This window comes from Dermacentor andersoni, chromosome 2 (genome assembly GCF_023375885.2).
Source record: "Dermacentor andersoni chromosome 2, qqDerAnde1_hic_scaffold, whole genome shotgun sequence".
NCBI lineage: Eukaryota > Metazoa > Arthropoda > Arachnida > Ixodida > Ixodidae > Dermacentor > Dermacentor andersoni.
In genome coordinates, this window is record NC_092815.1 from 150,167,583 (window position 1) to 150,194,562 (window position 26,980).

The window sequence follows — 26,980 nt, forward strand, 5'->3', positions numbered from 1 at the left end:
CACGTCACCTGGCAAAAGCGCGAGCTGGAAAATATAACTTATCACACGTGCAATATGATGCCAGCGATGACATCCCCAGGCGCAAGCATGCCGAAGACATGTCTGTTTTTTTGTTGGGCAAGGGGTGGGGGTCAAGGCCTATGGAGACCAAAATATCCAGTCTGATATACAATCTGGTCGACTGTATAGCAAGTGCAATCGGTGGTCATGTTCATGTTTTGGGCTGAATAATTTGTTGCCACAAGCAGTGACTTGGGAAATGAGAAGGACACCAAACCGCATGGAAGCCGAGAGGCGGCAGGCGACACTCCGGCATTCCGATCCAGCCTGTGGACAAGTACATACGCAGCTTTCTCCCACTAACGGATAGATGGATTTGTCAGCGTAGACACGCAGCTACGCTAAAACGAGACACACTGACGTAGCACCATGCCCTTTTGATTTAATATAGCTAAGGTAGTACTGTTCCTAAAGGGTCTCAGCAACCAATTCCAAAAACTAGCTTCACCAAATAGAAAGTCTGTAGCCTACAAGGTCTATATTGCTCCAGCTCTGACGTATTCCACACTGGGCACGATATATGCGTTATTGGCTAGCAGTTTTCTATGCGGTGCTTCCTACTGCGTTTCAAATTATTAGCGGTGACCCATAGCAGCAGTGGCTTGCAGACAACCGGCTTCAGGCATGCCTCCTGTTACATCGGTTGCCCACACATTGGCCGCTATGCCCAATGAAGCTGTGGCCGTTAGACTAGTCTGTTCACTGTAGCTACTGCTGTTAATGCGGCTGACTGTCATTCCGGAAAGTCGCCAAGCATCCCGGCAAGCAAACATGGAAGTGCAGAAACATTGGTGGTGAGCTACTGGGCCCAAATAAGAACAACGTTTTACAGGTTTTTCACTACTCACCCTCTCAAACGGTGAATTTAGAACATTGGTGACTGCCCACATCGTGCACCACTGGTGCTGCTGGCTATTGCTTCTGGCGGTCCCTCTTTTCTGCTGCACAGGAAGTTGGCGATTAAGCAGTGGCCTGCACGCACATCTATGGAAGCGGCCTCTTTGTCTCTGCAATGTGGTGCGGCGACTTTTCCCTCACTGGTTCTTGGCGACGATGAAGTCATCTTGGACATTCAATGTTTGACTGAAGCTTTTGCGGCTATATCAGCCTTGTCAAGTGGCATCGCGCGGGCTGTTTTGTAGGATCAAAACTGTTTTGAGGAGTGGAGCATGTAGAATCCAATGTTATTGCCACATCTAACCCCCAAATTCATGTATGGTGACTGCTATTAGCCAACCTTTGATCTCTGAGAACTGCCGCCTCAGTGGGAAAATGGCCGGCAGGGCTAGCGCGTCGGAGCTACTCTCGTGCGAAAACCGTGTGTAATCCGTGTGCAACCCGTGTAGCAGGCCATGGCAGATGCTTACAGTCTAGCTACAAGCTGTTTACGTGGGGCCTTTGCTCCCCCGACTTGTGCTTGGTGGACCGCTACCCGGATAGCCTAGCGTCGCGGGGACGTCTACACGATCGCTCTTGCCTTTTCCCATAGGTCGTCCGTATCGCACTGTGGGGCACCTTGCCTTAAAAAAAACGCACGTTAACGACCTTGTCATCAGAGCTTTCTCTGCACCGTGTCGAGAGTCTATAAACCCCGTCGTCATGTCCTTTGTGCGCTGCAATGTCGAAGAGCGTAGATCCTTCTTTTTACCGTCGCCTGTGGGATGCCCCTTCCAGAAGATAATTACAAAATTCTCACATTCTCCCTCTTTTCGCAGCCTTTCACGAATTGCGTCAAAAAATTATCCAGTTTCTGAGTGGTTTGTTTATTGCGCATAGGTCTGATCTTGCAAAAATATGGAGCCTGTTTTCAGTAAGTTGTGCGCACTTGTTAAACTGTGAGTTGTTTACCATTTTTAAATTACATTCACAATAACTGTAAAGCATTATGTACATCTATCACTACCTAGGACGCTTTCATTCTTGTTTTGAAATAATTATATCTGGTAACGGCTTCACTATTGATAGCAGGTTATGGGTCAGGTGCAAGCAGATTTTTACTGTTTCTGGATAAATTAGGTCATTGCGCGGAAAGTTATTGTGTATGGACTGAAAACTTGTGCAGCTATTATATGCAAGAATTAGTAGTATCCCCAAAAAGCTAAATATCTCCACAACTTGAAGTTTGGCGCTAATAAGGGGCAGAATAATAGTGATTTTCTACCAAAATAATATCTTTGGTGTTAACTAATTGCTCCACAGATAATGGCCAAATGGTGATTTCGTCTCTCGTGCCTTGTTCTACGTAAAGCGACAAGGCCGGCACTAAGTTTAAATTTAGGAGGTATGAAAGCTGCGATGTCGTATGTCTGCTGGTAATGTTACAATACGGAATAATGAGAACCTTTTCAGTAAATTACTGCTCGAGACGTTCCAAAGCTTGTACCCAGGTTTCAGAAACTGCGCAAAAGGTTGGTCCACCCTCTTTGAAGAACATTTTTGGGTGCAGAATTTATAATAAGTCAGAATAAAAGTCATGTAACTACTGATGCACAAAATTTCAAGAGTTGGTTAATCGCGGCCTTACAGTAAGTGACTTGCTTTAACACTTGTAAAAGATTTACGCAAGTTAGCCGTGTGTTTTCCAGGTGTGGTGGGAGAAGGATACATCGCACCTTGTATATGCTTTCAGGAAGGGGAGAGCGGGATATGCGTTCTATATGGTCAAGGTTTCAAGTGCGTCTCGTGTATTTTTGGGTTTCGTAGAATGGCTAATACAGCTGCTTTACTTTACATTTGTTCTACAGGACAGAATGAAAAGCAAGAGCTTATTTACATCAACAATAATGAAACATGCTGGATCTTTCAAGCTGTCAAGACTGCGGCTAGTGATAGTGGATCCACAGGTACTCATCGATCTTTACAAATAGTCAGCGTCATGGTTTTCATCTTTACTATCCACAACATGCAATGCAACTATATCATTTTTGTACGCGGCGCTGCCCAAAGGCATCATACTGAATGTTGTAATAGTCACTCTTCAGAACTATGGTGCTTTATTGTACTGATGAGGCCCTATTACACCATCACACAATCGCTAATTACTGTGTGGATACACCTCAGCGACCTCAAACAGACTTTGCTTCTATTATAATCTCATCGCATTAGGGTGAAAGTGTTCCCGTTCTTTTAATTTTCGGGCGTTCTACGACTGACGATATCGTTAGCCACTTCATTGCGCGTCCCGCTGGACACACGTATCCGTACGAAAAACTTATTACTTTTTCTACAGAAATTCTACAAACAATGCGTCAACTTGTATGCAGAAAGTGTACAGAGAGTCTGCGAACTTTAAACCCCGCCTTGCTCTTAATCGTAACACACATTTCTTCAGATAATCTTCATAACTGTTGTCGCCACAGGATGCCGAAAGTTTGTTGAAAATTAGCAAGCTACACTGATACCAAATAAGACGTCATGGAAGTAAACCAACTTTCGTCTAGCGAATTCCATATATGGGAGTTCAGTTCATTCCCTTTCATGGGAGTAAAAAAATAGTTGTGCGCTGACTACCTAGCCCTCCACAATATATTGAAATGTGTAGAAAAGACTGCACGATGATATAGCGAGTGTAACCTGTCAAAGAAAGCAAGTATGCGCATGTCACTCTTGAGAAGTCTAAGTAAGCATTACTTATAATCAATTCAAAAGCGCCAAACGTGAAATTCTCAAAGTTGTCCAACAACCCGCATACAAGCAACACACAACAGGGACCAGAGCTTTCGTTATATGCGTGGCCCGTTTCGACCAGAGCCTTGATTCTACGTAGTTCGAAAAGTTCTAGTGAGTAACCTGTCAAGCTCTGAGCAATATGACATGGCCGCTCGGGTATACCAGATCTGCCTCTCTTAAATTATTCTAAAGTGAAAATCCGCACAAACATGTTGTTGCAGGATATCAAGGAACCAGTGTTAATGGCATAATCTTCCTAAATTGGCATATCACGTAGTAGGGAAAGTACACAAACTGTGCATAAAATCTGCGTACTCAAACCTTAAAATGTATGCTGAATATAGCCTACAAGGCCAGTGTAAAGCGTGTAAAATTTCTTCATGTTCAGATCTGAAAATTCCGCAGAATATGTACTATGTAAGACTAATACAAAACTTATACAAAATCTACGCGCACTAGGCCTTAAGAAAACCCCCTGTATCAGTTATTCAGGAAGGCTACCGGTGCACGCAGAAAACCTACAGACTCAAGATACAGGGATGACAAGTCTACATGAATTTGAAATATATGACCGAAAGCCTACAGAAACTCTGCAACTAGCTCAAACCCGCTTTTGTAAGTGTATATATAACTCGATAGTATAGCGCTCCTTTTTTGATATTTGAGTTCACGATTAACAGCCCCGTGCAGTCAGATTTTGACAGTCCCTGTGTTACAATGCGTCTCATGCTCCAGTTCTTGGTTGCAGACAATAAACTCGATCAATTATAAGGTACCGAGGGAAAAAAGGAAACGGGAAAGAGCATACTCTTTGAGAGCAATACTGCACTCTCTACGTGCTAGTTTCGAAAGGCTAGACCCTCGTGTAGTTAAGCCTCAAGGTTTGGTAAGCTGCTGATCGAGAAACGAATATATAAATATATATATATAGAAACCGCGTCAATGCTCTATGGCCATATACACACTGTTCGCGTTCTTTAGATTCCTCTTGTACATTAAGCCGTGTATAAACATTATCTGATCGCGTTTCTTATTCATTCTAAAGCTAAATTTCAACATCATGTGATGTTTTATTTGGCATTTACGCAGTTTAGTTTTCCTTTGTTTAGTTTCGTTTTATGATGAAATAAATGTGCTCACTATTGTGACTGCTTGAATAATATTTAGCCACGAAAGCACAGGTAACCACAATAAGTCGGAAATACTGCAGGCGTACTCCTAAAATGTGGCCAGTGACGTGATAATTACTGCAGAAAAAAAGTTGCAATGCATTCCGATTTAGCTACGGTATGATTATGCGGTTCGACAACATCTCAGTGGAAAGGTTTGGTGAACGACATAGCATCGTCTAACGACGCGAACATTATTACACTACCCGCCTAAACAGCCAATGGCAATCGACGCATTCCTCAAGGAGCATCTACTGGTTGCCCGGTAGCATGTGTGGTGCTCGTTTATAGCATACATGTTTTGCTTCCACTGCTCCCGAGAAATCTGGCACAAAAATTGTTGTTTCGTCGTGAAAATAATGTGTAGCGCCTCAATTCCGCTGTTGCTTCACACGGATCATTGAGAAAACACGCTGAGGATTGCTTAAGCTTTACGATCATTCACTTATGCGGCATGGAGCCTAACATCTCTTCACGGCACGCATATTTTTGCGCTTACACCAAATAATTTTTTGGTAACGTCCAAAAAAACCTGAGAGACACCGCACATCTTACAAATTGTGAATTTGATAGAATTAATTTACAATTGAACGGCACTGAGAGCCCTTCGAGTCCCCTGCGAGTAATGTACCATAGCGGTATGTGCTCTCGGAGCCTGCGGTGCCAACGCCGCATGCTGCCGACGCCGCGATGCTCATAGGGCGGCGCGTCGCGGCCCTCTCCCCTTGCGCAACAGCTGGCGAGCTAGCGCCGCCAGCAGGTGTTCGCCTTTTCCCACTCTGCCAGCGTCTCCTAGATAGGACAAGGCCTGTGCACTTCGATTCGTGACTGTATGATACCTTGCCCAACTGCCATAGAACCTTATGAGGATGTTGAGGATGAGGTTATGAGGTTATGAGGATGTTATGAGGAATCCTAAGTAAGCCGCGGTGATTTTGACGTCTCCGCTTTCGTCCCGCCGGGCTTCGCAGGGGAAATTTTGACCCAAGTTGCATGACATCATAAAGCTTAGTGCAATGTCTTGCAATATAGGAGGAGTTGGCTCTGCTCTGCCGAGGCGCGCTCGTGCCGAAAGCGAGAGAGATGGTGACGTGGTTCCAGGTGATGCCCTCTCCCCTCACGCAACACGCATCGTGCTAACTCCGTAGACGCTGTTTCCTTTCGCCCGTTCAGCTGCGCCGAGTGGGCGAATGGCAATGTAGCCATTCAATGGCTATATTGCCTTTGTAAGTAACTGCCATTGCCAGCGTAGCCAGCAATGTAGCCAGTTGTAGCCAATGGCAATGCGAGTTTTGGTGCCGTTTTGCTTCTACAGACGACAAACGCCGGCTTTTTCGCCCAATGTGCCATCTGACCCTTTCACATGGATAAACTTTTTTGCTCTGCATGGCTCATATGTGCCAAAGCAGTTCGTTAGAGAAACTTCAACGACGATTATAATACTTCCTAATGCGAAATTTGAGCACAGCTCTATATGCGTTTTCATTTCGCAATATGTTGGCGCGCGTGGGCAGCCTATCTCGTGCGGAACTTTACAGATGGAGCGAATTCAGGCGTCGCCGCCTCGCTAATCTGGAGATCGCGAGAGCCAGCGCGCGGGTGACGCGTGGGCACGATTTACAGCAGCTGCCACTGACAGATCTCCGAGACGACGCGCGCTATTCTGGCACAATCTCGTGGCCATCGTCAATGCACTACGCTTTTATTATCACTCTTTCGCCATACCGTCTTCCTCCGTTTTCCTCCTCATGGTTCTGCTCCACCCTCTTTCTCCGCTTTCCCAATCGCGTACTTCATTCCCCGCTGCGCTCCGCGTTCGCTTCAATCTTTCGCTGTGCTCGTTCACTCGGTTACGCCGACACCGATGCACACCACAGGAACGGGAGCCTTAGAGCTGCGCTCTGAAAGAAAAACCTAAGAGCAGAAACAAACAACCACGTTGGTTCTCGTTGCTGTTCCGTTTTGTGCCGGTCACATGCCATGGCATAACCTTCTGCCAAATTCACTACCACAGAGAATTGGTAGGTATTACAAGAAAACAGCCATATTTCCGGCTGCGCTCTTCGTGTATGCGTGTCTCTAAATGTGATGACTGCCACTCCCCCGCCCCCGTAAATGGGTCTGGCTGGTTGCTTGTGTTGCTGCAGTGGTACCTCAACCTATATACGAGTTGATTAATTTGAGGTAAAATACATTTTTATAGCGACAGCTAACCCAATTGTGGACAACATGGCCACAATTAGTACATGAACGGGGTAGTTGGAAAAGTATGGGAGAGGCCTTTGCCCTGCAGTGGACGTAACCAGGCTGATGATGATGATGATGAATGCAGTTGTGCCTCTTCAGGTGGGTTTCCCGAGGTAAATGTTATTTGCGCCACTAATTGTACCGGATGAGGGGCTAAATAAAAAAAAAAGATTTGCTAATGAATTCCTGATTGTTCACATGAAGGTGCATCTCACAACTTCCGAATTGAAGCTTCAAACTAGGAGACGCCTAGACACGCGACTCAATACTACAGGTCACGGGTATTACAACCAAAAAAGCAGAGGACAACATTTACCGCCCATGCCTGTATAATAACGTTATTGTAGTTAGCACGGCCATGATGTCTAACGCCGAAAATTACTGCCGCATCCGCAGTCTCCCCATTGGAGCAGTCCGCTACGCTGTCACAGCATATGCCACACCACCGGAAGACACAGCCAAAGGACTTATAGATAACATCCCTTCATATAACACGGAAGAAGGCATTACCAACAGTCTCTTTTACACGATTAACCCTACGATTTCGCAGCCCCGACAAATGGGCAACACTCATTCAGTGCTCATCGAATTCGACGGAAAGCAAATACCGTACCATGTCTACTACCACCGAGCAGAATACAAATGTTATCTACTTAAGAAGCGCATCGAGGTATGTGACATCTGTGTGACCGTCAGCCACAGGGCCGGTGTATACCCCACTCCGACCCAGAAGAAATGCAAGAGCTGTGACACACAGTAAATCCACCTGCTCATCACCCCTCCCACCCTTACTGTGCGCTCTGTGGCAAAGGCCACCCGACCAGCGATAAGGCTTGCCATCGCCGCTTCCAGACACCACACCTCCTACCCCAACGGCGATGCGAACCCCTGCGACTGGAACAGCAAGGAGAATACCTAGCGGACCAGGAGACGGGCCATCGACTTCTGCAAATGGAGATTCTGCTCTGCGAACACTGAAGTCGACGTCTCACCGCAGGCTCGGGAACGCAGCAACTGACGAGGATGCAGTCGGTCTCATGGACGCAGCCACTCCCGAAGTCGCAGTCAGTTGCAGGGACGCAGCTGGATTCAATGCCGACACAGCAGCAAGGAAACTCCAGCCTTAGACCACACCCACCCAAAGCTGGGCCAGCATTGTCCCGCACAGGTCACACCACACAACCTACAGCAACCACAATGAACACAGTTCGTGCCGCTACCATGCACAGCCTCATGCAGGAGCTCCAACCCTTACGTGCTGAGATACAAAGCCTCAAGGCAGAAAACGCTAAGCTCAAATCACAACTTGCAGACACAAAACCCAAACGCTTACCCTGAAATGCAGACGTCCTTCCTGTCACTGCAACCGTTTGCCCGCAAACCATCCAGCAAACACCCCGCACTAACGAAAAGCCCTTGAACCAATCTCAAAAGCGGCAAAGCCATCATACACTGCAGAATATAATGTCAACTGTGAGACCCTCGCTGACCTGCAACAGCGGTTAGAACGCAACCTCAGTTTAGCATTAGACTGCAAGCTTACCACATTGCTCGACGTCTCGACTGCAAAGGCTCTCGAACGCGCAATCGGCACCCTCCCTACCGCGAAACTCAAAATGCTATTACGGCAGGGAATTGAGCAAGCCTTTGCGTCACGGGAACAACAGCGACAGGAAAAAAATTGACGACACGCGCAAGACATGGTCGCGACTTTGGCTCCAAATCTCAACACCCGTTTGACATAAATCGCAAACACCATTCTCCGACCCAGAGCAGTTCCCCTAAAGAAGCCGTACTCGCGTCCCGAAAGTATGGCTGCGAGTAATCCCGAACAAGTTACCTACTGCATTTGGCAGTGGAACTGCCGGGGCTTCCGGCGAGAACGAGCACACTTAGAGCCAATAGATTACCTATATCGCACCACATACTTCCCCCAATGTTATCGCGTTACAGCAGACCGGAGAACCGGCTACACAGCAGTTTGCGATAACTGCAGGCCCCATGCAACCATATTAGTTGAGCGAAACATTCCGGTTATAGAGCATCACACATGCATTGATACAGCAGGCCACATAATTCTGGAGATCATCCCGTCTGCAAGGTGGACGTAAAAGAGCCTCTTCTTCCTCAATGTGTACAGCAGCCCCAAACAACAACATAGCTTTCTACGACTTTTCACCAAAGCGGATCAACGATGCAAGGGGAGCCTCCCTGCTTATCTTAGGGGTCCTAAACGCCACTGTGGCGGCATGGGGATCACCAAAGGACCGCCGAAAGGGAAGACAACTATGGATTCGTGGACAGAATACAAGTCTTACTCTTGTCACGGATCCAACTTGTCCCACTCGTAATGGAAACAGCGTTAGCAGAGACACTACTCTCGACCTGACATTCGCAAACCGAAGTCCACAGGCAGACAGGATCAAAATTACAAGGCAGCTTGGACAGCGACCACTATTTATTCAAATAACAGTTCGAGCGGGACCACGAAAGCCAAGGGCCGTCAACTAGGCATAACCAATCAGGACGCCTTCCGGCAGATCAAAGCCCTCACCTCTTTCTCCGGTACCCAACCCCCTTTGAAAGACTGGGTCGCATTCTTGCTGCAAGACGGGAGAGAAGCTACAAAATTCGTACCTTCGGAAGCCTATCCGCAGGAGGTAGATAGTAAGTTACTGCATGTGCAGGAAGCCCTCGCCAATCTGCAATGCAGATACAAACACAACAAGCTCAACTGAACGCTGAGGAAACTTATTAGTACACTCACCATTCACATCAAAGACTATGAACAACTTACTCGTCAAAACTTTCATAGCACAAGCGAGAACACGGAGCGGGAATCAAACCTGCCCAAAACGGGGAATATCCTCCGTTGCCTCCGCGATCCTGCCAACAGCAAGAACACACAACAGCACAACTTGCAAAAGAATATTCACAGGCATCGGGGCACGGACGCACAAGTTCTTCAAGAGCTGATACACTGCTAGGTAGGACCTCAACCTACTACACCCGCTCCAGCATACACTGGCACCGCTAACGACTACTTGGACGCGCCCATACAAGCAGCAGAAGTACGTGAAGCCATCCTCGCATTCCGCCCTAACTGGGCCCCGGGACCTGAGGGCATTACTAATAAAATGCTTCGCAACCAAGATGAGGATTCTATACTAGCCCTCACATCTTATTTTAACGCCTTCTGGGAAACTGGACACCTCCCCGTACAATCGAAAGAAGCGAAAATCATGATTCCCAAACGGGAAGCGCCTCCTACTCGTAAACCTCCGCCCTATCTCCCTTGCTTGATGCGTCGGAAAGATTCTCGAACACGTCATCCTCACATTCTTATAGAGACATATGAACGACAAGGACCTCTCCCCCAATGTCATGGTTGGCTTCCGTCCAAAACTTTCTTCTCAAGATATGATTCAGCTCAAGCACCAAATATGGATGGCCATAAAAGCTCCAGGCTGGACACCAAAGCAATCTTGGGGCTAGACCTGACCAAGGCTTCCAATAACGTCATGCATGAGGCCATACTCAGCCAACTGGCACAACTGCAAGTTGGACATCGAACATATAACTACGTCAAGAATTTCCTTACAGGTCGCACGGCCACCGTCACCATCGGAAGGTTACAGTCGCCAATTATTCACTTCGGCAGCAAACACACGCTGCAAGGATCGGTTCTGTCCCCTATTCGATTTAACGTGGCCTTACTAGGGCTACCGCCTGCATTAGCAAGCATCCTCAACCTGAGGCGTAGCCTCTACGAAGGCGATATCACACTGTAGGTCACCGGGGGCAGCGACGGGGTCATCCAAGACACGCTGCAACAAGCCATCATCAAAGTTGTTGCCTGCGTAGAACCGCATGGCCTGGAGTGCTCCCCACAGAAATCGGAGTTCCTTCTATACAAGCCTAATTGGGGAAGCGGACGTCCAGACCGTCGCCCCTCCCCCCCCCCCCCCCGATATAGAACTCAACGTGCATCAGGAACGCATACCTGTACCTAGCATCCGCATCCTTGGCTTACGTATCCAGCAAAACGGCAGAAACACGGAGATAATCAAGCAATTAGATACTCATGTACGCCAAACCACTCGCCTCATTGCACGCATCGCAAATCTACATCACGGCTGAAACAACGCAACCTTATACGCCTGGTAACCACCTACGCTGCGCCCTGAGCAGGATCACCTATGTCCTCAATGCAATTGACAAGCTCAAACTCAATACCACAACCAAGAGGGCCTTACACAAGCCCTACGTCTTCCCATCTCCATCTCTAACGAGAAACTGGACGCTCTCGGCAGTCACAACACCATAGATGAGCTTATTGAAGCTCAGCATATTATCGAATACGAATGATTCGCCAATTCCACCACGGGCAGGCACATTCTAGGCACCCTAGGCATAACCTACGCCACACAATTCGGACCAAACGTAGCCGTTCCTTCAAACATTCGTTCTCACCTAGTTATCCAGCCCATTAGCTCGCAATATACACCCTGAACACAACCCGCAGCGACGTGCAGAGAGACCTAAACAACTACAAAAGCGCTATGACCAAGCCGCTGACGTAGCCTACATGGACACAGCGGAATACCGCAACCAAAACGCCATGGCGGTCGTCGCAGTCGCGGGCTCGCTGTACCCGCTCACCGCGACCTCATCAATACTCACCACTCAACCCAAACAAGGAGATGAAACGGCCATTGCTTTAGCCTACGCCGCTACCAATGCACAAGGCATCATCAGCGATTCAAAAACAGCCATTCGCAACTACACAAGAGGACTTATAGCGCCTCAAGTGCAGAAGATGCTCTCTGGCACTCCTCCATCATCTGGGCCTCTGGTCACTCGGGTCTGGCTGGAAACGAAGCCACCCACGATGCCGCACAAGCTGTCGCACACCGGGCGCATCATCCGTCTCCTGAGTCTTCCGATGCTGAGCAGCCCTCTGTTCTGCATCGTGGTCACGCGTGGGACCGAATGGTCACGTTCAGAGAAATCCTCCTCCACTACTGCAGAGAGCGGTTACGCTAGCCCCTAGCACACAAAGCAATAAATTAATCTCAATCCATCACTTGGCGACTGCTTCAGACGCGAACTTTTCCAAACCCCGTGCTATACAACCGTATTTACTCCGATGCATACTCCCCACTTTGCAAAACGTGCGAGGTCCGCGCTGACCTCGATCACATTATCTGGCAATGCCCGAAAACCTCCCCCACCAACACCTGCCGCACTAACACTACACGCATCATAACTACGGTCGAGCAGTAGGAGAGTGCTACTCAGCTTGGACCCAGAGGAGCAACCCTGGCCGCCCGAATGGCCGAAGACGCCGCCAGAAAGGAAGCACTGGCCGCCGTCTGACGAAGGAGGGACTGGGGGTTAGTCTCGCAACCCGCGCCACCCCTGGGCCTCATCAAAGACATAGTCAAGTTTTCTCTCTCTCACTGGTGAAGCCGAGAAGCGGCTATGTTCTACGTAATAGCTCAGCAGAAACGTTCAGCAAGCATTTCATGATTATAATAAATCTTAAGTCAGTGAATGTTTAGCAGTGGAACCATGAATATCTTGAAAATGGCCCTTGTCATAGAATAGCTGCTAATCGGACATGTCGTCATGCTGTCTCCTTAATTATTTGCAACTCGAACTGATTGCTTAAAGACACAGCGAAATTTCGCAGGAGTGAAACTTTTGAATTAGCCATTTGCGCACATGCCATATGTCGCGCAAGTGACATCTGCCGTTTATATTTTAGAGTATTCACAGGAAGATGCTAAACATGACTATTATCTCGAGTAAATTTGTAAAACATCTGATCCAACTTATCTAAGAAATATATATATATATATGTATACCACTGTTTACCGTCTCAAAAATTCTATCGCTCATTGCGGGACGCGCCACTACTTATCCGTAATTTCTCGAACGTTAGCGACGGTTCTTGCTGCTGCCTGTTGTCACCGAAGCTTGTGTAATGTGATTGCATGTGCGACACGAATTGTGTAGAACTTTCTAGAAGACACGCGGGGACCAGCGATTACTCTGGAACCTTCGATAGCTCATGTATAAAAGCCGATGCGCTTGACCGGCAGGTCAGATTTTCGACGATTGCCGACCGTGTTCGCCGCCATCGCCGTTCTTTGAGTATAGCCTGTTTTTTAGGGCACAAGTTCGCCCAATAAAACGCTAGTTGCATTAATCCCAGTGTAGCTACGTTCTTCACCGTCACTAAAACGTGATAAAATATATCTATCTATCTATATATATATATATATATATATATATATATATATATATATATATATATATATATATATATATATATATAGAGAGAGAGAGAGAGAGAGTAAGTGCTTGTTTAACGCAAAATCAATTTGTAATTTCTTACTTCCTTTGGTGGGGCAGTAATTGGTACCTATAATCAATGGCATTTTTGAGTTAAGCAATTGTAATCGCATAACGTTTTTCTGTAACGCGTGCACTCCTCTTCTAACCCTTCCGAAGATCCTTTTCTCCGAACGTGTATATAATCCGCTTCTACCTCTTGTTTGATGCCTAGCATCACGTCATCAAAGAAAATAGAACTTGTTCGCTGCGGTAGCAACTATCTTATTCTTATTAGGGCGATAATAATTATACGTACACTCCGGGTGCATTTCTGCCATTGGCGTCGCCATGACGCGGTATATAAGGTCCAAGGGTGATAACACCATCGCCGCGTGCCGTATGCTTTCTATGCAAGTGAATGCGTGCGAAAGTCGGCTCAATCGCGTGCACACAAGTAAGGAAAGCGTGGAGGAAGTGCGCCGTCTTCCATCGCGTGCAAGACACCGGGGGGAAGTAAGGGAGGGGGCATTCTACTCCGCTGGCTGCTGCGTGCGGCACGGCCCTAATTCAAAAGCGATCTGTGCTTGGGAGAAAGTTTGCGGAGTGCTGATAGCTTCGTGTGCGCTCTGTTTTCGCCACTAAGTTCACGTTGAAGCGAGAGGCAGCACGACGGTGAATTCGCTCGTTGCTGCTTCGATGCATCCTCACTCCAGCGTTTTGACAGCGAGTTTCCGCAGCCATCGAGTGATATGGGTTCATGTTTGCTTGTGCGCGCATGACAGCATGATTGTAAATTTAGTTAGTAAGTGAATGTTTACAAGCCTACTCGGCGGATGAAGCTACTATCCTTACTTCGTATGGATCTCTACTAATTTGCTATCGCAAATGATGCGTCGACTGTGTGGCAAAACTGCAGATTTTAAGACGCTAACTATTTGTGGCGGAAACGAGAAAGGGAAGCTGTGCCAAAGGTCAATGAGGTCATTCCCCGCGTCGCAATCCTTCCTTCGTTATAGTTAATTCGTTTGATCTCCTCATACTATCGCAATCGCAGGGCGCCTCGATCATTTTTATGGATAGCGATCTGTAAGAATCTTGCTTCAACGTCCGTAGTCATTACAACGTAATGCCCCGGAAGTTCAGTATTACCGCCAGTATGTTGGGGTTCTAGTTTGCTCCTGCTTATAACATATTGTTCACAACATGCAGCGTCGGCAGATGATGAGGCGTGAAACACGATGCGCAATTTGGGTGCTACGCTGTATCACTTCTTGGTGTACCATGTAATACTTTACATGCGCGTAGACATTATTACTTACACACACTTTACAACTTAATACTTTACACTTTACATAATACTTTACATCGTTAGACATTGTTCCCGTCACACCACACGTCAAGTGCTCTTGCGTTGCATAACACAACTTTATGATAGCGTACTGTCTATTTGAAGCTTTCGAAACCCTTTCATAAGTCTCTTAACAGCAATATTCCTGTCTACTAGATAGCTTAGAAATACTTCTAATGACGTTTTACTTAGTACGTGCCGCCTGCTTCTCTAATTGTCTCTGCAAATGCTGCTATCATCATGTCTTGGGGTGGTGCCAGACACACATTTCGTTGTTCCGCAATGTTTCTGACCGAATAGTTGATTTTTTCACTTCTTTTTTACCATGTAGTACAACAATTTACATCCGCCCTTTGAATTTAGGTAAGCATAGACCGTGAACGATCCACCTCAGAATGCAGTCTTTTCGGATATCATTTTTGTTTTAATGCGTATAATTCTTTGGCAAGTACCCCAGCAATCATGTAATACCGTGTCTGTAAAGCAATAAGTGGGACACCTTTCCCAAACGGATAAATATGGCTTCCTAGAAGATAGATGGGGTTGGGGTGGGCAAACTTGTCTTGTGTCCTATGTATATACATATCCTGTGTATTTCTCTGTCTTGTGTCGCCGTCATTTCTGAGCTGCTTTTACCATAAAGATAAACCAATTCCCCCAATTTATGTTGTAATATTTGATATAACATTTACAGCATTAATAAGTATTTCATGTAATAACAGACAGCAGATGTATTAGAGCGACAAAGGAGCACCGATTTACGGCGATTTTTGCCTAGCGCAGCACGTCATGTTTCATTTTGTATCAACAGGCTTTCCCCATAAAACGCCGTAAAACTATACGTAACTGATAGTCTGTGGATGCCTGTAATTTTCGTAATGGAATTACTCTTTGGGCGCCTAACAACAACAAATCGCCATTGTTGTGGCAGGCGGCACACCGCAAGTGCTTTTTCTGGTGCCTCAGTGAGCAGGAAAATGTGCTGTAATTCTCTAGGCATTGTCCTTTAGTAGTACCACTGGTAGCTCCCATGGGCGTGGAAACTCACACCATTTCACTTCGAAAACATTTTGTCGAGGTCGTGGTGTTTGGGAGAGCGAAATATTTTATTGAAAGCTACAAATGAACACAACTCAAGGCATGACTATCGATGGATAGGGCCCCCTTACGATGAAGGACTGTGAACGGCGTGAAGCACTACGGCTAAAGCTAAGTTCAGCACCAGCATTCATGAGCACAGCAGCAATTTTCGCAGCAAAATCATGTCTATAATGCAAAAAGCGTGTTACTTACCCACATGAACACATAGGGCGCTCTAGAATATACATGGGGTTCGGGTGGGCCTAATTGAGTTTAGGAGTGGGCGAACAGAAATTTGAAGGTAGTATAGGTGGGAGCCAAGCTGAAATTTGGGGTTGGGCCAACTTGAAATTTAGGGGTGGCCGAACTGAAATTAGGGTTGGGGCCAACTTGAAATTTACGCGTTGAAATGTGGGGGTTGGCTAAGCTAAATTTGCGGGTGTTACGTCGGCGTGGCCGCCATAAACGCCACGCCGGGCACGTTGCGCTCACGGAGATGGCGGCCTGAAGAACGCGAGATAGAGAATTTATTTTCATTGCAGCGCTTTAAATAAATTCCCAGCCGATGTGAGTGCCCCCTGAGGGCGAACCAGTTACGGTTTAAAACCGATACTGCCGATATCACATCATACCCCCTGTGGTTGAAGTTATTCTGAGAAGCCGTGTAATTATACAATAGCAAAAGAAAGGTGCATTACACAAAGACAGGGAAGCATCATTATACATTTGGAAATCACAGACATTACCCTGGCTCTAGACGCTCTCCTCCCTGGCGTACAAGAAGCAGGAAAATAAAGCACTCGTTTTTTTCCGATGAAAATATAAATTACAAGATTTAAACACATGACAAACGATGGACAATAACTGAACGGACTGCACAGCAGCCAAATACCTGGACATCTGTCCTAGTATGTTACATCAAAACACAAGTAATGACATGAAATACGGACAGATTGAACATGGAGCAAAAAAAATTAGAGGACGCTTAAGCTTCGCCTTCAAGAGTGAAACGTGACAGCGTTCCCGTCGACCCGCCAAGGGGTGTAAGACAATGCGCTACGGCGCAGCGATCACTTACGAGGCGCCTCGCATCGGACTTTGCACCCACCAATCACGCGGTGAGCGTCGAGCAACGCAGCATTCGGCGCGGCAACGAAACGTGCGTCTGAGCAAGCGGAACGAACTAAAGAACTCGGTGTCTCGGAGAGGGAAACGATCTACACCAGCCAAACGTCGTGATCGGCACGGGCAGAGAGATATATAGATAGTGATTTAAAGAAAGGAAGGACGCTTGATTCTGCAACCCGTGAGGCAGCATGGCAAAGCGTCGTCAGGGGAGAGGGAGTCGGGGTCGCGACGCGCCTCGCACCGGTCCCCGCACGGCCCCAATGCGCGCGTGGCGCGCCACCTGTCGGGGCAGCGCCGTGCATTGAGAGGAGGAAGTCTTCTGTGTTTGCCGTAAGATGGCTCTGCGTGTGCGGAAAGCACACACAGAGCCACACGCAGTTACTCGGGTAACTCCAACTTCTGTAAGTTACATGCTCATAATTACCGATATACACCGCAGTATAACTTTCTACGGCACGTTTCTAAGACAACACCACATTCACTAGAGGCGCTTTTGTAACGCTTTAAAGCATCGAGCTTGTGGTTGAGTGGTAGCGTCTCTGCCTCACACTCCGGAGACCGTGGTTCGATTCCCACGCAGCCCATGTTGCAAGTTGTTTTTATTTATGAATTGCCGGCTGGGATTGAAGAGGTACAAATCAAGGTTGTACAGGTCTACGCCCCTAATTCAGTCATGATGACCAGGAAGTCAAAAGATTCTATGAAGACGTGGAATCGGCGATGGGTAAAGTCAAAACAAAATACACTATACTGATGGGCGACTTCAATGCCAAGGTGGGCAAGAAGCAGGCTGGAGACAAAGCAGTGGGGGAATATGGCATAGGCACTAGGAATAGCAGGGGAGAGTTATTAGTAAAGTTTGCGGAACAGAATAACGTGCGGATAATGAATACCTTCTTCCGCAAGCGGGATAGCCGAAAGTGGACGTGGAGGAGCCCGAACGGCGAGACTAGAAATGAAATAGACTTGATACTCTGCGCTAACCCTGGCATCACACAAGATGTGGACGAGCTCAGCAAGGTGCGCTGCAGTGACCATAGGATGGTAAGAATTCGAATTAGCCTAGACCTGACGAGGGAACGGAAGAAACTGGTACATAAGAAGCCGATCAATGAGTTAGCGGTAAGAGGGAAAATAGAGGATTTCCAGATCAAGCTACAGAACAGGTATTCGGCTTTAACTCAGGAAGAGGACTTTAGTGTTGAAGCAATGAACGACAATCTTGTGGGCATCATTAAGGAGTATGCAGTCGGTGGTAACTCCGTTAGACAGGATACCAGTAAGCTATCGCAGGAGACGAAAGATCTGATCAAGAAACGCCAATTCGAGCTACTTTACGAGCTGTATAAGAACGCAGTCGCGAATGAGAACTGCACTGAAGGCATATCTGAAGTAACTGCTGCATCTGAGTGTTTTAGTAAGGAACTTGCAAGAGGGGTTGATACCTTAGCAGGCGTGCGACTACAGAAAAACCTGGTTGAAATGCGCTCAACATGCAAATTGACCCGTGATGTACAATTAACCTGGGCTTTCCGTGGAGCGTGCCGTCACGACACTTTAGCTGAGGTAGACTGTACCGACCGTCTACACTAGTTCACTCTCGTTGGTGGTGAAGTACCGGCGTTGGCCTGCGGTGCATTGTGAAAGTTCGATGTACCGTTGTGCACTGACTACCTATCCCTCCATAATATTGTTGAAGGAAGAAAGCAGACCCAGGAGTGTAAATATTCTCTATTTACAACTGGTGTATATGGCGTTCAGGCATCAGCCAGTCTTTGTCTTCCTCTAGGTAATGCCACTTTCTTCTTTACCATCACCCTCCCGGCCGGGTTAGCTCAATCCCGGTGCCAGTTATGGAGCCTAACTTAATGGCGGGACATAAGGCTTTAGCCTGGCGACGTGAACAACATCGCTGGTGACGTTGGAAGGCACTTAAGGCTGACCGACTGGGGTCATCTCGTATATCACGTCGGGCAGTAGACGTACGATCTGGTACGGACCAGAATAAGGGGAAAGTAGTTTTTCCGACTAGCCAACGCAACGTGAAGTCGTCCAGAGAAGGACAAGGGCACCAGGTAAAAAATGGTGGTCTCCGTGCCGAAGGTCGTAGCGTCGCTTTCGAGAAGCCTGAGAGACTGTGAGGCGATGACGGGCGACCTCTCGGGCCTGGGCGGCTAAGTCAATAGCATCGCGAGCGTAAGCGGTGGTGGGTGATTGTACTGCGGAAGGTAGCAGCGCGTCGAAGGCAAAGGTGGGGTCGCGGCCATACAAAAGGTAAAATGGTGAAAATCGGGCAGTGTCATGACGGGAAGAGTTGTATTCGAAAGTGATGTATGGTAAAGCGATGTCCCAGCCGCGGTGATTGTCGGAAACGTACATGCCAGCATTTCAGTTAGTGTGCGGTTGAGTCGCTCAATGTGGCCGTTCGTTTGAGGGTGGTACGCGGTAGTAAGCTGGTGTTCTGTAGAACAGGAGCGGAGCAGATCATTGACGACCTTCGATAGAAAGTAGCGGCCGCGATCTGTAACTGGCGAGGGGCGTCGTGGTGCAGGATGAGGTCGTATAGTAAGAAGTCGGCGTCATATATAGCGCAGCTTGTTGGCATCGCTAGTGCGATGGCATATCTCGTGACATAATCTGTTGCCTGAGTAATCCATTTGTTTCCTTTAAGGGAAATGGGAAAGGGGTCAAGGAAGTCGCGGCCAAAAATTAGGTCGTGCGGACTGTGCTCAAGGACGATAAATAAAATAAAGGTATAATGGCCCCCAATGGTCAAACGTGCTGTGCACATTCCAAGAACAGGTGAAAACCTCCCATCAGCGGCTCGCACACGGCACGGTGCGGTGGGCGTTAGAGCATTTTTGAGCCTTCGGCGGAGAGCAGCGCTCATAAATGAAAGCTGCGCTACTGTGTCACCGACAGATCTAACAGGAACGCCATCAACTTCAATGTCCAGTTGGTTTGCACGTGTAGGCAGGTTCAGCAGAGGATATGTGGACCGGGCAGTTGCGGCTTCACCTTCGGGAGCTTCACCGCCTAGTTTCCCGAAGTGAAGCGACCTGTTGCAGACGGGGACGAACAGCGGTGAACGAGAAGCGAACGGGACCTACGTGCTTGCGGAGACGGGGAGCGGCTGGATATTGGTGGATCACTGTCGGCGTTGATGTTCCAAGTCGGCGTATAGGGCGAGAAAGTACGATTGTCTGGCACTTGGCGGTTGCGACTCGGAGATGACCAACGAGGAGGCGACGACCAGTGGTTGCATCAATGACGGGCGATGTGTCCAGTACCGGAACAATTAAAACAGTTGGGTCTATCATCGGCTGTGCGCTAGTCAGCTGGGTTGTGACAGAGTCGTGGAAAGCTTTGCATCTGGGAGCGAGGGGCCGGTTAAATGTGACAGGTGTTTGTACGGTGGATCGAGCATAGAGATGGAATGCAAAAACTTGATATGTCGTCCCGATCGACCGCTTGTATAAGGAAGATAGCGGGGACGCTTTCCCGACAGTCGGAACGAACTGGAGCCGGAAGAATGGCCTCAAGCTCACGGCGAACAATGCATGTTATATCTTCCGATCCTGTCGGCTGAACAAACCTCGGCGTGTTTTCGCAAGATGTCACGGCGGTATTGTCAATCTGTCGAAAGTTTGAGCGACGCGGCGGCCCTTCGCTTGTTAGAAGCGCCGGCACTCCTTTATAATTGCATCCACAATGACACAATCGTTACACATAAGGAGATTGCAGGCATCGTCTGCAATACCTTTTAGTAGGTGACCAATCTTGTCTGCCTAGGTCATGTTATCAGCCTTGGGACAGATGGTCAACACATCCTGTATTTACACGGCATAGGATTCTGTGGACGTCTGTGCGCGCACGGAAGTCCTTCTTTTGCTGCCAGTTGACGACCGACAGGCCTGCCAGAAAGGTCTCGCATATTTTTCTTTGCATACATCCCAGCTCCTTAGGTCAGCTTCGTGTGTATCGTACCATTGCTTCGCAGTTCCTCTCAGATAAAACATCAGGTCTGCTAGCATCGTTGTTGGATCCCGCCTGTTGCTGTCGCACACTCGCTCGTACAACGTTAGCCAGTCCTCGACGTCGGCGTTGTCCATGCCACAATATGTCCCCGGGTCCCGCGGATGAGTGAGGATGACCGTTGGCGCGGGCTGGTGAGGCGTTGTCGCTTGTGTCGGTTGATTTGCCATTGTGGCGGCAGGTAGATGATGTCAGCTTGGAAGTTGCGTGATTGCATCCCGCACGTCCACCAATATGTTGCAGGAAGAAAGCAGGCCAACGAGTGTAAAATAATGTATATAAACAACTGGTGTATATGGCGTTCAGGCAACGGCCAGTCTTCGTCTTCCTCTAGTTCTTGTCATCTTCTTTCCCCTTACCGCAACAATATTTTCAAATGTACAGAAACGTTTGCACGGTGATATAGCGAGTGTAACCTGTCAAAGAAAGCAAGTATGCAGATGTCACACTCTTGAGAAATCTAAGTAGACATCGCATATAACCACTTAAAAAACGCCAAACGTGAGACTCCCAAAGTCATCCAGCAACCCGTATACAAGCAACACACAACAGGGACCAGAGCTTTCGCTATATATAGCCTTGATTCTACGTAGTTCTAAAAGTTCTAGTGAGTAACTGTCCAGCTCTGAGCAATATGACGTGGCCGCTCGTGCGTACCAGGTCTGCCTCTCTGAAATTATTCTAAGGCGAAAATCCGCACAGACGTGTTGCAGGATAGCAAGGAAACACTGCTAATGGCATTATCTTCCTGAATCGGCATATCGTGTAGTAGGGAAACTACACAAAGTGTGCATAAAGATTGTGTACTGCTGCCGTCTTTTTTCTTTTTCGTTGGCAGCAGTGATGCGGCACGAAAGCGGGGGTTAATTACTATCTATTATTGTATTTTAATTTTCTTTAGTCAACCTCCCTGCATTGCACAAAATCAGCGTCTTCTAATAAAAAGTTGCCTTTCCACAATAAATTATTACCTCCCTCTATAGTGGAGGGAAAAAACAAAGCTCCAATATTTTTGAACCTATTTTTCATACTCCCAGAATTATTTCTGATACTAATTCACAAAAGACACAAATTCACGACTATTCCTTCGGCGAGACCCACGTAAATTATGCCAACACATTTCACAAAAAATTTTGCCAGACAAGCTATTACATTTCCCGATAGGTTTCGTAAAACAGACTGTTTAATCATGGAAAATATAATAAAATACTGTGTACATGTCTTTATTAATTTAACCATGTTACTGTTCCAGGGCCCAACAAATGCCATCTCTTTGTCACCAATGAATACCTAAATGGAGACGTTCCTGAGGATTGCATGAATATTTTCAAGAAGAATTGCAGCGAGGAAACTATAAGTTCATACATAGGCCTTTGTAGAACTTACCCAGAAGATCGAACGTCTTGCACACCGGTGACACCACTCGGCTGTTGATGCTGCTGAGACATATATGCATTCTCTTTATGCATATATAAAAGCCAATAAATCCTACTACTTCTGACTACATTCAATGCCACTACTCGCCCCCCCCCCTCCACCTACACTCCCCCAAATATGTTTATTATAAACCGACTAGTACATTTAGCTGATGCATCAAAAACGAGTACTTTCAACTTTCACGTAGTATTGATGGCGAAGAAAGCAGCAAGACTGATTGGCGAAACAACCGTTTTATTGGGCGAACCTGATCCCTCAAAACAGGCTGCACTCAAAGAGCAACGAGAGCAGCGAACATAGTCGGCGATGGTCGAAAATCTGATCAGCGGGTCTTGCGCGTCGTCTTGTATACATGAGTCTTCGAAGGTTCCAGAGTAATTGCTGGTGCCTGCGTGTCGCCCAGAAAGTACTACACAATTCGCGTCGCGAATACATCCACTCAAGTTACACAAGGTTCTGTGGCAACAGACTGCGGATAGAACCATCGATATCATTCGAAAAACTTCCGACACATGCAGGCACGTGCTGCGCTGAGCGATAACACTTGTAAGACGGCGAAACGCGATGACCCGGTAAAGATGAAGAAGCACAGGTGTCAATACCTGACTCTTTAAAGAACATATTCGTGATGCTATGAACACGCAACCGAAATCAAAACCACGCGTAATTAACTAAACAACAACAATATTACAAATAACTAAGTCCTTAAGCTCATCAGCTGGCATAGAAAGGTTTAGGACGCACCAAGAGGATGACTTCAGGTATTGCGCGGCACAGCTGTGATTGCGAAATGCCATCTGGTATGACCTCACAGTCCAGTGTGCCAATGCGTTTGATGACCTTGTAGGCTCCGAAATAGCGGCGTAACAGTTCAAACCCAAACACGGTTGCCTAGCTAGTATTCCACGCAGCGTTATCGAACACCAACAAGCGCAAGCTGCTATTCGAGCGACCGTGTTTGGGCATCAGCATCACTCTGCTCCAAAAGAGCCTGAATTTCCTCATCTGTGAGGTATTTGCTCGCAAATTCCAATATAGCAACTGAGTCTCCAAGTGCCCAAGTGGGTACCCGGAACTGCAAGCACGCCTAGTATCTATGATTCTTGCAAAAGTCGTACTAAACATGTCATAATGTGGCTTCTTTGCGTCGTTAGTGTGTCGCCTTTATGATCAGAGCTACCAAGTTTCAATAGAAGCGCCGTAGGGCAAAGTAGTAAAAATGAACTTACTGCGCGAACGAAAACGTGCGTGCGGGCAGGAGAAAACCATCTTTGACTCTCTATGCGGCGGCTCCGCGAAGACATACAGCGCCATCTCTTGTGCAGGTGCAAAATTCAAAGTACCCAAACGGGTAATGTGGGTCCTCGAAGCTAGTAATTCAATTTAGAATCGTTACGCCCGGAATGAGGAGGCTACTCTCGGTTTCGGCTTCTTTCTTCTTGTGTGCTTCACGCACTTTCGTGAGACTGTCGCATATCTGGGTCACGAATGTGTGAGATTGCTCATGTGCTGCTTGTCAGTTAAGCCGTCTCACACTAACTTTTGTTACTGGGTATCAGCCAGTGCTGATGTTCCGCTCTTCAACAAAACCTTGACCCCATTTTAGACCCCTGGGTGTGAGGAACTAGGTATGTGCCACATTTCACTGAACCTCCATGATGTCAATTTGGATCAGTGGGTATGTGAACTGGTTAGGCAGCACTCTTCAATGCAGCTCTTTAACACCAACTTCGGTCACTCGGTATCAGCCACAAAGGATGTGCCGTTCTTCAATAAACCTGTTTCACGTGAACATCGGTTAGCGGGCATGTTTCATTGCCTATGTGCCGCTCTTCAGTGAACATCTTTGGCGCCAACTTGGGCGACTTTGTAAGAGCCGCTGACTGTGTGCCGCAATTTATTGAGAAAAATATTATGCGTATACCACACACTGTGGGAGTCGGTGTAAGTGAAGCTTTCTGTGCTGGTTGCTTTGAGTGACGACAATTATTGGTGATGTTGACGGCGAAAGCTTAATTTTTTCATCGTTTAGTCTAACACGAGAGTGGTGAGTTGATGTTAAACGTTACATTGCGCGTGCCACTGCTGTTTGTCTGTGTACTACACAGAACACAAAGGGAGAGGTGCTTACTTGAGGCGTTGTTGTGAGCCATACTTCGTTACCTCTGAGGCTGTTGAGCATTCTTATTGTCTCACATGGCACATCGCATGGTGGCAAAAGCATTAAACATGTATTGCGTTATGCGGCTGTACATGCGTAAAATGCAAACCGATTATGAGGGAACCCGTGGTGGCTGACTCAGGATTAATTTTGACATCGGGATGCTTCTTCAAACGGCCCCTCCCCAAGTCTGGCCCTTTTGAGCTGTGTAGCACAGAGCATACATTGCTCCATAACGATAGTGTCTGCAAAGTATTATATCGCTACGCACCGTGTAAGGATCTGAAATTTCAAACCGAACGCAATTATTCCGTCTCCTCGTGGCCGCTGCGCTCCAAGACGGACGGTGATGTAGTCGTGCCCTGGGCCTACGTAGTTATGTCCGCAGTGTGACGTCGCTTGTGGTGACACGTGACTCCCGATAATTATTCAAGACATCTGTTATCTGTGCGGTCTGTTGCTTGAATTGACGAATTGACGCTTAGCGAAATAATAAAAAACACATATGGAATGCCTACGTGTTCTTTGTTTTACTTCACACGGAAGCAAGAGAGATGGTGCTTCCACTTCGTCTGCTTGTCTCCATGGTCGTGCCGTCACGTGCGCAGGTACTGAAACTCTCATTTTCTACCGCGTTCCAGCGCGTGATCATGCTCTGCAATCCGCTTGTTCTGCCTCAGCATTCGTATAGCACTCAATTATACCGCTAGCCATGTTTCGCGCAAAATCGTGCGCTGCGCGAACGAGACAAAAGCTCGCGCGCGAACCCATCGGCGGAAGTGCGTAGCGCCGAAAACAAAATTAAGGTGTAAAATAAAAATGAAGGCTGGGCCTATGATGTATGCGTTACGCGATCCTTGAGGTCCGGTATGGGAGAACGCAGGGAAGGAATTTCGCTTGCAGAGGCGAGTGGCGAGTGGAGAGTGCAGCGGGGCGAGCGGATAGAGCGTCTTGCTTGGCAGTGAAGCCCGCCTGCTGAACTCATGGGCTCGCGGCACTGAGATATTTGTAGCTTGGCTATTAATGAGCCGATTTAAAGAAGTCTTGCGGCGGAACGCTCCCTAGAGGCCACGTAACCACTTCCAGCGTATAACCAAAATTTGCTATAGCGCTTGGTGAGGGGCCCTTTAACGTGCCCCAAAATGTAAGTGCACGTACGTTTTGTATGTAGCCCCCGGCGAAATGCGGCTGTCGTGGTCGGGATCAAATACGCGATCTCGAGCAATGCCATAGCCGCAAGGCTACCGCGGTGGACACAGAAGTGTCGATTTGACGTGCGACCTCTTCCGTAGTGTAGCCAAGACCCTGCGGTGTGCTTTAATTATGGCGGCTCTGCTTCTGCACGCCCTGCGTAAGTCTTCCGTTAGGCAAATTTGCATGGTGCTTACTTTTTCAGAAATATTATAAAAGTACCATACGGTAGCTTGAACTTAAATGTATCCAGTTTTCCCCGCAACCGCTGTCGTGTTATAGTAGCAGTATTTTCTGGCCTTAACACGTCACCTTTCCCCTATCCTCCTCTCCCGCACGGAGGTGAAGCAGGCGTTACGCACTCCCCACACGTGGACCGATCCCAAAGATAGTGCAACACCGGCCCGACCCGCGGCGGAGGTGAAGCAGGCGTTAAGCACTCCCCATACGTGGGCCGATCTCGAAGATAGTGCAATACAAGCCCGACCCGCGGCGGAGGGGAAGCAGGCGTTAAGCACTCCCCATACGTGGGCTGATTGCGAAGATAGTTCATGGCCGGGCCGACCCGCACCGGAAGTGTAGTTTGCCATTAAAGGGCCCACATACACAGCTTCGCTGGTCATCCTCCTTTACAGAGTGGAAGGGCACTGAGATTTTTTTGTCACTCTTAGCAATTATTCAAAATTTTCTTTAAACATTCTGGCCCTAATCGAAAATTGCCTTTCTAACGGGCGCTAGAATTTGCCGTTCTCTCTCAAATGCAACAAATTTTATTAAAATTGACCCATTGGTTACCTCGAAAAAAAAAAACGTTTCTGTGTTTCACATGTAATTCATAGCCGGCAGCATTGTTGGGCGTGAAATAAAGTTTCCTCTTAACGTCGACATTACTCTTGAGGGGGGTTGCACAATTATTGAACTGAATCTTTCTTTGTGTGCTTCTTTGACCTTTACGCCACTGCTGCTGTTGTCGCGGTCTTGCACGCTGATTCGGGAGGTGGTTTATAGCGTGCATATGCGTGGCACGAGCATATTAGAGAGTAAAGGTGATGCGAGAAACTCGTTTAGATATTTGCATCACGTCGCATGTGCGCAATGCCTTCTGATGCTCTC

At 47.5% G+C, this 26,980-nt stretch overlaps 1 long non-coding RNA gene across 1 annotated transcript in view; it reads left to right on the top strand.

The window, feature by feature from the left end:
* Positions 1-22,584, top strand: part of LOC129387505 (uncharacterized) — a 78,051-nt gene extending 55,467 nt beyond the window's left edge. The window contains exons 4-5 of the long non-coding RNA XR_011892580.1: positions 2,805-2,903; positions 22,331-22,584. This is a non-coding gene — a long non-coding RNA (uncharacterized lncRNA). The remainder of the gene's footprint in view (positions 1-2,804; positions 2,904-22,330) is intronic.
* The last annotated feature ends 4,396 nt before the right edge of the window (positions 22,585-26,980 follow it).